The sequence below is a fragment of the Leptonychotes weddellii genome, unplaced genomic scaffold, assembly GCF_054177405.1.
Source record: "Leptonychotes weddellii isolate Sample4059 unplaced genomic scaffold, ASM5417740v2 HiC_scaffold_4852, whole genome shotgun sequence".
NCBI classification, from domain to species: Eukaryota; Metazoa; Chordata; class Mammalia; order Carnivora; family Phocidae; genus Leptonychotes; species Leptonychotes weddellii.
In genome coordinates this window covers 1-11,415 of record NW_028015748.1, presented here as the reverse complement: position 1 = coordinate 11,415, position 11,415 = coordinate 1, and the positions used below count along the sequence as shown (strand labels likewise).

Sequence of the window (11,415 nt, the reverse complement as noted above, 5' to 3'; positions counted from 1 at the left end):
ATGTTAAGAAAAAAAAAAGAAGAAGAAGAAGGTAGCGGGAGGGGAAGAATGAAGCAGGGGAAATCGGAGGGGTAGATGAACCATGAGAGACGATGGACTTTGAAAAACAAACAGGGTTCTAGAGGGGAGGGGGGTGGGAGGATGGGTTAGCCTGGTGGTGGGTATTGAGGAGGGCACATTCTTCATGGAGCACTGGGTGTTATGCACAAACAATGAATCATGGAACACTTCATCTAAAACTAATGATGTAATGTATGGGGATTAACATAAGAATAAGGGGCACCTGGGTGGCTCAGTCGGTTAGGCGTCTGCCTTGGGCTCGGGTCATGATCCCAGGGTCCTGGGATCGAGCCCCGCATCGGGATCCTGCTTGGAAGGGAGTCTGCTTCTCACTCTGCTCCTCTCCCCCGCTCCTGCTCTCTCTCTCTCAAATAAATAAATAAAATCTTTAAAAAAAAAAAAAACATAAGAATAAAAAAAATAATGGAATAATTTCTTTAATCAAAAGACATAGGATGGCTGAATGGATAAAAAAAATCAAGATCCAACAATATGGTGCCTTCAGGACATTCTCGTTAGCCTTAAAGACACATATAGATGGAAACATAAAAAAAATTCAATCAAATGGTAATAACAACAACAAAATAATAGTGGTAGCTATAATTATATTAGGCAAAATTGACTTTAAGACAAAAATGCTAAGAAGAAACAAAGCCATTATATAATGAAAAAGAGATTAATCCATCAAGAAGATATGACAATTGTAAATATTTGTTCATCCAACATCAAAGTACACAAATATATAAAGAAAAACTGAAAGAGCTAAAAAGAGAAATAAACAGTAGTACAATAATAGTTGGGACTTTAACACCCAACTCCCAACAATGACAAGATCATTGAGACAGAATTAAGAGAAAACAGTGGATTTGAACAACATGATAGACCAAAAGGACCTAACAGAAATATACAAAGTATTCTGTCCAACATTAACAGAATAAACATTCTTCTTGAGTACACATTTTCTAGGATAGACAATATATTCAGTCTTAGAAAATTCAAAAAGATGGAAATCAAACCAAGTATCTTCTCTGGCCACAATAGTATCACACTAGAAATCAATAACAAGAAGAAAACTAGAAAATTTACAAATACATAGAAATTAAACAATATTCTCCTGAACAACAACTAATGGAACAAAAAATGAATTAAAGGCCGAAGTTAAAAGTATATTGAGACAAATTAAAATGGAAACACAGCATGCCAGAACTTATGGGATGCAGAAAAGGCAGCTCTAAGAGCTAAGTTCTTAGCAATAATTACCTACATTAAGAAGAAAGAAAGATCCCAAATGAACAACCTAACTCTATGCATTAAGGAACTGGGAAAAAAGAACAAACTGAGCCCAAAGCTTGCAGATGGAAGAAAATAATAAAAATTAGATCAGAAACAAACAAACAACCAAGACTGAATTGGGAAAATAGTCTGAATACAGCCAATTATAGTAAGTGGATTGAATCAGTAATCAAAAGTTTTCCAATGAAGGAAAGCCCAACATAAAATAGCTTCACTTGTGAGTTCATCTGATTCACTTTATTGTGATATTTGCTTTATCTTCTTGGTCTGGAACTAAACCTGCAATATCCCTGAGGTATACCTGTAGTGTTTTTATATACTAACACCAAATTATCTGAAAAACAAATGAAGGAAACAATTCTATTTAGAATAGCTTTAAAAATAGGGGCACCTGGGTGGCTCAGTTGTTAAGCATCTGCCTTCGGCTCAGGTCGTGATCCCATGATCCTGGGATCAGGCCCCACATTGGGGTCCCTGCTCAGCCGGAAACCTGCTTCTCCCTCTTCCACTCCCTCTGCTTGTGTTCCCTTTCTCGCTGTGTCTCTGTCAAACAAATAAATAAAATCTTTAAAAAAATAGAATAGCTTTAAAAATAATAAAAATAATTAGGGATAAGTTTAGCAAAGGAGATGAAAGATTTCTACTCTGAAAACAAGTCATGGATCAAATAAATCAAAGAAGATACAAATAAATGGAAAGGTATCCTGTGTTCACAGATTAGATAACTAATGCTGTTAAAATATCAATGCCACCCAAAGTCATCTGTAAATTCAGTACAAACTATCTATCTCAAGATTTCAACATGAGTTTTTAAAGAAAAGAAAAAATTCTAAAATTTATATGGAACCAAAGAAAACCCCAAGTGACCAAAGTAAAAGTGGGAAAGAAGAAAAAATAAAATAGCATCACACTTCCTGATTTCAAGCTATACTTTATAGATATAGTAATCAAAACAGTATGGTACTGGCATAAAAACAGATACGCAGATCAATAGAACAAAACCAAGACTTCTGAAAGAAAACCACACATATTTGTCGACTAATTCTAAATATTGTTAATTAATATAAAGGAGTCAAAATACTAAATGGAGGGAACACAGTCTCTTCAGTAATGGTGCTGGGAAAAATTGGATATTCGTGTATAAAAGAATGAAACTGGATCCATATCTTACACCACCCACAAAAATTACCTTAAATGGGTTAAAGACTTAAATGTAAACCATCAATAAAACCATAAAACTCCTAAAATAAAACATAGGAAAATTCTTCTTGACATGGGTTCTAGCATTGGATTTTTTTGGATATGAGACTTAAAGCACAACCAAAAAAGAAAAAAAATTAACAAGTGGGGCTACATTAAACTAAAATACTTCTGGATATCAAAGGTAACAATAAAATGAAAAGACAACCTACAGAATTGGAAAAACATTTGCAAACCATATAATAAGGGTTTAACACCAGAATACATAAAATAGTTACTAACAAACATAAAGGAACTAATTGATATAATACAATAATAGTATGGGACTTTAACACCCCACACATGTCAATCGACAGATCATCTAAACATAAAATCAACAAAGAAACAGTGGCTTTATATAACACACTGGACCAGATGGATTTGACAGATGTGTTCAGAACATTCCATCCTACGGGGCACCTGGGTGGCTTAGTTGGTTAAGTGACTGCCTTCGGCTCAGGTCATGATCCCGGAGTCCTGGGATCAAGCCCCACATCGGGCTCCCGGCTCAGCAGGGAGTCTGTTTCTCCCTCTGACCCTCTCCTCTCTCACACTGTTTCTCTCTCACTTGCTCTCTAATAAATAAATAAATAAATAAAATCTTTAAAAAAAAAAAAAGAACATTCCATCCTACAACAGCAGAATACACATTCTTTTCAAGTGCACATGGAACATTCTCCAGAATACATCATCACATATTAGGTCACAAAACAGCTCTCACCAAATACAATAAAGAAGGAAAGAAGAAAGAAGAAAGAGGAAAGACAGAAAAAAAGAAAAGAAAGAAAGAAAGAAAGAAAGAAAGAAAGAAAGAAAGAAAGAAAGAAAGAAGAAAGAAAGTAAGTCATACCATGCATTTTTTCTTTTTTTTTTTTTTTAAGATTTTATTTTATTTATTTGACAGAGAGAAATATAGCGAGAGAGGGAACACAAGCAGGGGGAGTGGGAGAGGGAGAAGCAGGTTTCCTGCTGAGCAGGGAGCCCAATGTGGGGCTCGATCCCAGGACCCTGGGACCATGACCTGAGCCGAAGACAGATGCTTAACGACTGAGCCACCCAGGCGCCCCCATGCATCTTTTCTGACAACAACACAATGAAACTAGCAGTCAACCACAAGAGAAAATCTATAAAGACCAAAAATATATGGAGGTTAAATAACATGCTACCAAACAATGAATGGGTCAACCAAGAAATAAAAGAATAAATTACAAAGTGCATGGAAACAACTGAAAATAAAATAATAAAGAATAGAGCAGACATAAATGATATTGAAACTAAACATACAATAGAATAAATCAATGAAACCAGGAGCTGGTTCTTTGAAAAAATAAATAAAATTGATAAATCTCTAGTCAGACTTATCAAGAAAAAAAGAGAAATGACTCAAATAAGATCACAAATGAAAGAGAATAACAACCAACAGCAAAGAAATACAAAGAAAATAGGAAAAATTATGTGCCAACACACTAGACAACCTAGAAGAAATTGATAAATTCCTAGAAACATATAAACTACCAAAACTGAAATAGGAAGGATTAGAAAATTTAAACAGACCAATTACCAGCAAAGAAATTGAATAAGTAAACAAAAAACTCCCAACAAACAAAAGACTAGGACTGGATGGCTTCACAGATGAATTCTACCAAACATTTAAGAAGAGTTAATACCCATTCTTCTCAAACTATTCCAAAATATAGATGAGGAAGGAAAACTTCAAAATTCATTCTATGAAGCCAGCATTATCCCCATACCAAAAACAGATAAAGACACCAAAAAAAAAAAAAAAAAGAGAGAGAGAGAGAGAGAGAATTACAGGCTTTTGGCTCCCTGAGCAGTACCATGGTGGTCCCCCCAAACAAGCACCTTATGAAATGCAGCAAAAAGGGAGGCAAGAAGAAAGTGGTTGATCCATTTTCTGAGAAAGATTGGTATGATGCAAAAGCACCATGTATGTTCATTATAAGAAATATTGGGAAAAAAACATTAGTCACAAGAACTCAAGGAACCAAAATCGCACATGATGGCCTCAAGGGAATTGTTTTTGAAGTGAGCCTTGCTGATCTGTAGAATGATGAAGTTGCATTTAGAAAATTCAACCTAATTACTGAGGATGTCCAGGGAAAAAACTGCCTGACTAATTTCCATGGCATGGATCTTACCTGTGACAAAATGTGCTTCATGGTCAAAAAATGGCAGACCACGACTGAAGCTCATGTTGATGTCAAGACTACCAATGGTTGGGGCGCCTGGGTGGCTCAGTTGTTGAGCGCCTGCCTTCGGCTCAGGTCATGATCCCGGCGTTCTGGGATCGAGCCCCGCATCGGGCTCCCCGCTCGGCGGGAAGCCTGCCTCTCCCCGCTCCATGCCCCCTGCCTGTGTTCCTCTCTCACTGTGTCTCTCTCTGTCAAATAAATAAATAAAATCTTAAAAAAAAAAAAAGACTACCAATGGTTATTTGCTTTGTCTATTTTGTGTTGGTTTTACTGAAAAAATGTAACAATCTGATTTGGAAGACCTCTTATGCTCAGCACCAACAGTTCTGCCAAATTCGGAAAAAGATGATGGATATCATGACCTGAGAGGTGCAGACAAATGACTTGAAGGAAGTGGTCAATAAATTGATTCCAAACAGCATCAGAAAAGACACAGAAAGGGTTGTCAGTCTATTTACCCACTCCATGATGTCTTGTTAGAAAAGTAAAAATGTGGGGTGCATGGGTGGCTCAGTTGGTGAAGCCTCTGACTTGATTTTGGCTCAGGGCATGATCTCAGTGTTGTGAAATCGAGCCCCGCATTGGGCTCCATGTCCACCTGGGAGTCTGCTACTATCTCTCTTTCCCTCTCTCTTTGCCCCTCCCCCTGCTCACACACTTTCTTTCTCTCTCAACAAACAAATAAATAAATAAAATATATTCTTTTGAAGATAGGAAAGTAAAAATGCTGAAGAAGCTCAAGTTTAAATTGAAAAAGTTCACGGAGCTTCTTGGTGAAGGTTGTAGTTCTGAAAAGGCTACTGGGGATAAGACCAGTGTTAAAGTTGAAGGAGCTGATAGAATGAACCAAAGATCCAAGAATCTGTTTAAATTTCAGACACTTAATGGTAACAAATAAAAAATCTTATTTGTAATGTTTAAAAAAGAGAGATAGAGAGAATGACAGGCCAATGTCCATGATGAACAGAGATGCAGAAATCCTCAACAAAATACTAGCAAACCAATCCAACAATACATTAAAAAAATCATTCACTACAATCAAATGGGATTTATTCCTGGTTTGCAAGGGTGGTTCAATATTTGCAAATCAATCAACATGACATATCATATCAATGAGAGAAAGGAAAAGAACAAGATAATCATTTCAGTACATGCAGAAAAACATTTGACAAAGTGCAACATCCATTCATGATAAAAACCCTAAACAAAGGTTTAGAGGGAACATAATAAGGGCCATATATGAAAAACCCACAGCTAACATCATCCTTAATGGGGAAAAAACAGAGTTTTCCCTTTAGGTTAGGAGCAAGACAAGGATGTACACTCTCATCACTTTTATTTAACATAGTACTGGAAATCTTAGCCACAGAAAACAGACTATACATATATATCATCCAAATTGATAAGGAAGAAATAAAGCATTCACTATATGCAGATGACACGATACTATATATAGAAAACGTGAACTACACACACACACACACACACACACACACACAAACTGCCAGAACTGATAAGCAAATTCAGTTAAATAACAGGATACACAATCAATGTACAGAAATCTGTTGCATTTCTATACACTAACAATGAAGTAGCTGAAAAAGAAATTAAGAAAACAGTCTCATTTACAATTTCACCCCAAATAGTAAGATACCTAGGAATAAATCTAACCAAAGAGGTGAAAGTTCTGTTCTCTGAAAACTATAAAACACTGATGAAAGAAATTAAAGATGACCCAAAAAATGGAAATAAATTCCATGCTCATGGATTGGAAGAACAAAATTGTTAAAATCTCTATACTACCAAAACAATCTACAAATTTAATGCAATCTCTATCAAATTACCAACAGTATTTTTTCACAGAACTACAAAAATAATTCTGAAATTTGTATGGAACCACAAAAGACTCTAACAGCTAAAACAATCTTGAAAAAGAGAAACCCTAGGGGCGCCTGGGTGGCTCAGTCGTTAAGCGTCTGCCTTCGGCTCAGGTCATGATCCCAGAGTCCTGGGATCAAGCCCCACGTCGGGCTCTCTGCTCGGCGGAAAGCCTGCTTCTCCCTCTCCCACTCCCCCTGCTTGTGTTCCCTCTCTTGCTGTGTCTCTCTCTGTCAAATAAATAAATAAAATCTTAAAAAAAAAAAAAAGAGAAACAAAGCTGAAGGCATCACAGTCCCAGACTTGAAGTTATATTACAAAGCTGTAGTGATCAAAACAGTATGGTACTGGCACAAAAAGACACATTGATCAATGTAGCAGAATAGAAAACCCAGAAATGAACCAAAAACTACATTGTCAATTAATCTTCAACAAAGCAGGTAGTAATATCTACTGGAGAAAGACAGTCTCTCTAACAAATGGTGTTAGAAGTGGACAACAACATGCAAAAGAATTAAACTGGACGATTTTCTTACACCATACACAAAAAATAAATTCAAAATTGATTAAAGACTTAAATGTGAGACTTGATACCATAAAAATCCTAGAAGAAAACATAAGCAGTAACTTCTTTAACATGGGCCATAGCAACTTTTTTCTAAATAGGTCCCATGGGGCAAGAGAAACAAATGCAAACATAAACTATTAGGACTTCAAAATAAAAAGCTTCTGCACATGGAAGGAAACAATCAACAAAACTACATGCAATATACAGAATGGGAGAAGATACTTGCAAATGACATATCTGATAAAGGGTTATTATTTAAAATATATAAAGAACTTATCAAACTCAACACCCCCAAAACAAATACTCCAATTAAAAATTGGGCAGAAGATATGAACAGACATTTTTTTTAAAGAAGACATACAGATGGCCAACGGGCACATGAAAAGTTGCTCATCACTTACCATCAGGGAAAGGCAAATCAAAGCTACAATGAAATATCACTTCACACCTGTCAGAATGGCTAAAATCAACACATGAAGCAACAAGTGTTGGCCAGGATGTGGAGAAAAAGGAACCGTCCTGCGCTGTTTGTGGGAATATGAACTGGTGCAACCAAGTGTGGAAAACAGTATGGAGGTTTCTCAAAAAATTTTAAAAGAAGAACTACCCCATGATTCAGCAATTACCCTCCTGGGTATTTACCCAAAGAATACAAAAACACTAATTCAAAGGAATACATGAACCCCTATGTTTATAGCAGCATTTACAATAGCCAAATTATGGAACCAATGAATGGATAGAGAAGATCTGGTATATATAAACAATAGAATATTACTCAGCCATAAAAAGAGAATGAAATCTTGCCACTTACAGACATGCATTGAGCTAGAGTGTATTATGCTAAGTAAAACAAGTCAGTCAGAGAAAGACAAATACCATATGATTTCATTCACATGTGGAGTTTAAGAAACAAAACAGATGAACTTAGGGAGACAGAGAGAGAGAAACAAGAAACAGACTCTTAAGTATAGAGAACAAACTGATAGTTACCACAGTGGAGGTAGATGGGGGGATGGGTTAAATAGGAGATGGGTATTAAGGAGTGCACTTGTCCTGATTAGCACCAGGTGATGTATGGAATTGTTGCATTGCTATATTGTATACCTGAAACTAATATAACATCATATATTAACTAATGGGAATTAAAATAAAAACTTAAAAAAAAACAGGGGCAATTCAAGATACAATTGCACAAATTAGCTATCCAGCTTGCACCATATAATATCTGAAATAAAATATTTGGAACTGAGGCAAATATATTCACGCCATATCACTCACTACTTAGCATGCAACAAATGTTCACTGGTTATCTCTATTAAATGATGTATAAATTCCATTTACATATCAAAGCTTGAGGAGGTGTGTATCCAGGACCTTTTCTCCTGCTCTCTAAGTATCAAGCCAGATTTAGAGGAATAAGGGCAACTTAGGCAGTTCTGAATAAGGAAGCCTGCTTCCTTCCTTTATGGCATGAATTTTCAACATATTTCTCTGGATGAGGGAGGAGTCTTAGATAAGAGATATAATTGTAGAGCATTTGGGTAAGTTAAAAGACTTTGAAGACACCTGAAACAATCAGAGCTCACAATATTTCTTAGTGTGGCTGGGTTTTAAGATTGGGAATGTGGTTCTTGAAACCTAGTGAAAAGGCTCAAAACATCATTACAACATCAGGTACAACATTCCATAAGCTTGATGGTCTCTAAGTTTCTTTTCTTTTTTTTTTCTTCAGTTTTTATTTTATGTCTAGTTAACATACAGTGCAATATTGGTTTCAGGAGTAGAATTCAGTGATTCATCACTTACATACAACACCCAGTGCTCAACACCACAAGTGCCCTCCTTAATACCCATCAACCATCTAGTCCATTCCCCACCCATCTCCCTCCATCAACACTCAGTTTGTTCTCTATCTTTGAGTCTCTTATGGTTTGTTTCCTTCTCTCCTTATTTTTTTCTTTCCCCCCATCTCGTATGTTCATCTGTATTGTTTCTTAAATTCCACATATGAGTGAAATCATATGGTATTTGTCTTTCTCTGACTGACTTATTTCGCTTAACATCATACACCCTAGCTCCATCCACATCATTGCAAATGGCAAAATTTCATTCTTTTTGATGGATGAATAATATTCCATTATGTATATATACCATATTTTCTTTATCCATTCATCAGTCAATGGACATTTGGGCTCTTTCCATAATTTAGCTATTGTTGATAATGAACACTGGGGAGCAGATACTCTTTTGAATCTGTATTTTTGTATCCCTTGGGAAAATACCTAGTAGTGCGATTGCTGGGTCATAGGGTAGTTCTATGATTGATTCATTCCTCTGATTCATCCATTCTCATATTATGGCATCCATTCAGGTTTCCAATTCAGTTGTAGCATTTTTAATATTGGTCTGACTAGATTTTAGTTCTTTTATCTCTGCAGTAAGGGATTCTCTAGTGTTTCTATGCTTTTATCAAGCCCAGCTAGTATCCTTATAACTGTTGTTTTAAAAATTCTCATTAAGACATCTTACTTATATCTGTATTGATTAAATCCCTGTTAGTTCTACTTCCTGTTCTTTTTGTGGTGAATTCCTCTGTCTTGTCATTTTGTCCAGAAAATCAAAATAAAACAAAACAATAGCAACAACAAAAAGCAAAACACCAGATCCTGGGTGTGTTTTAGTCTGCCTGTGAAAAGAAGCTAGATCCAAAAATATAAATAAAATAAAATAAAATAATAAAATAAAATAAAAATAATATATAAAAGATATACATAAAAGTAAAAATTGAAAAATGATAATAAAATAAAAAAGAATTAAAAATAAGAAAAAATAAAGATTAATAATAAAAATTAAAAAAAATTTTTAAAAAGCTAGATCCTATTTCCCCTACAGCTGAAGCTTTGCAGCACTCTATGATCAGTGGACTTGGTGTGTGGGAGATGTTTATGCCTGTCTTCTGGGGGAGGGGCCTATTGCACTGATTCTCTGGTGGACTTGCCCTAGTGGAGATATGCCTGTAGGGCACAGGAGGGCAAAGCTTGGTGTATGGGGCTCTGGCTTCCACTAGGTGGCACTGTTTTGCTCCCTGAAGTCTTTCAGTGCTGATGGGTTGGGTGAAAGCCGTGGTGCAGAGTCTTTAGCCCCAGAGCTGTGAGTTCACCCCTGCCACTCTTCAGGAAGCCCTCACCAGAGCAAACAATCACCCCTCTTGTGTCCTCTGGTTTCTTGTGTCCCTGCTTTCACCCTGCCTGTGTCTGAGCTGTTTTATCACAGACATGAGACTGGGTTTCAAAACTCCAAATTTAAGGGACTTCCGAAGTGTACACTCATGCTGATCCTCTGGGGGAGGGTCTCACCATGCTTTTGCCATTTGCTGGCCTGTGCCAGGAAAGCAGCCATATGACCACACAGTGGTTCTGAGTTTATGGCAAGGTGGAGCAGAGAGCCAGCACCCAGGCTTGCAGCCGTCAGCTAGAGTCCCCACTCCTATGCCTGGAAACAGTGCAGCATGTTGGTGCCACCCATTCTTCCTGTGACCTGGGGGTCCTCAGACCACGCTGTCCACTCCCTGAGTCTCCACCCCCTTCCCCACCTGAGCCCCTTTAAGCCAGGTACCACCCTGGTGGTGACAGATTTCTAAAACCTCATGTTATGCACTCTGCTGCTTATAATACTTTTCAGTAGTCTCTATAAATAGGGATCCCTCCCCTTCACAGCACCCACAGTTCTTATCTACCCAAAATCAACTCACCACACCTCCTACTTTTCAGAAGGTGGTCGCTTTTCTACTCGTAGACGTGCAGTTTTGTTCTCTCAGTCCTCAGATTGATTTCTTGGGTGTTCCAGATGATTTGATAATTATCTAGCAGTGCTTGAGGAATGAGGAAAGTTTAGGGTCCACCACTCCTCTGCCATCTTAACTCCTCCAAGATTGTTATTTTCCTACTTGAAGTATTCTTCCAACTCTTCTTTTAACATCTGCATTTGATATTTCCAGTATTTTGATTTTGTTTCTTATTTCTTTTCTCAGTTTCTGCTTCAGTTCTCAGTTCTTTTTGTAGTTTTTCTGTTTTGTTTTTTACTTGGTCTTATCCTAGTTCTTTTTTTTTTAAATTTTATTATGTTATGTTAGTCACCAAACAATACATCATTAGTTTTTGATGT

The 11,415-nt window shown here is 36.8% G+C and overlaps 1 pseudogene; it reads left to right on the top strand.

Annotated features, from left to right (window-relative positions):
* The first annotated feature begins 4,431 nt into the window (after positions 1 to 4,431).
* On the top strand, positions 4,432 to 5,675 carry LOC145719497 (small ribosomal subunit protein eS1 pseudogene; annotated as a pseudogene).
* Positions 5,676 to 11,415: the final 5,740 nt, after the last annotated feature.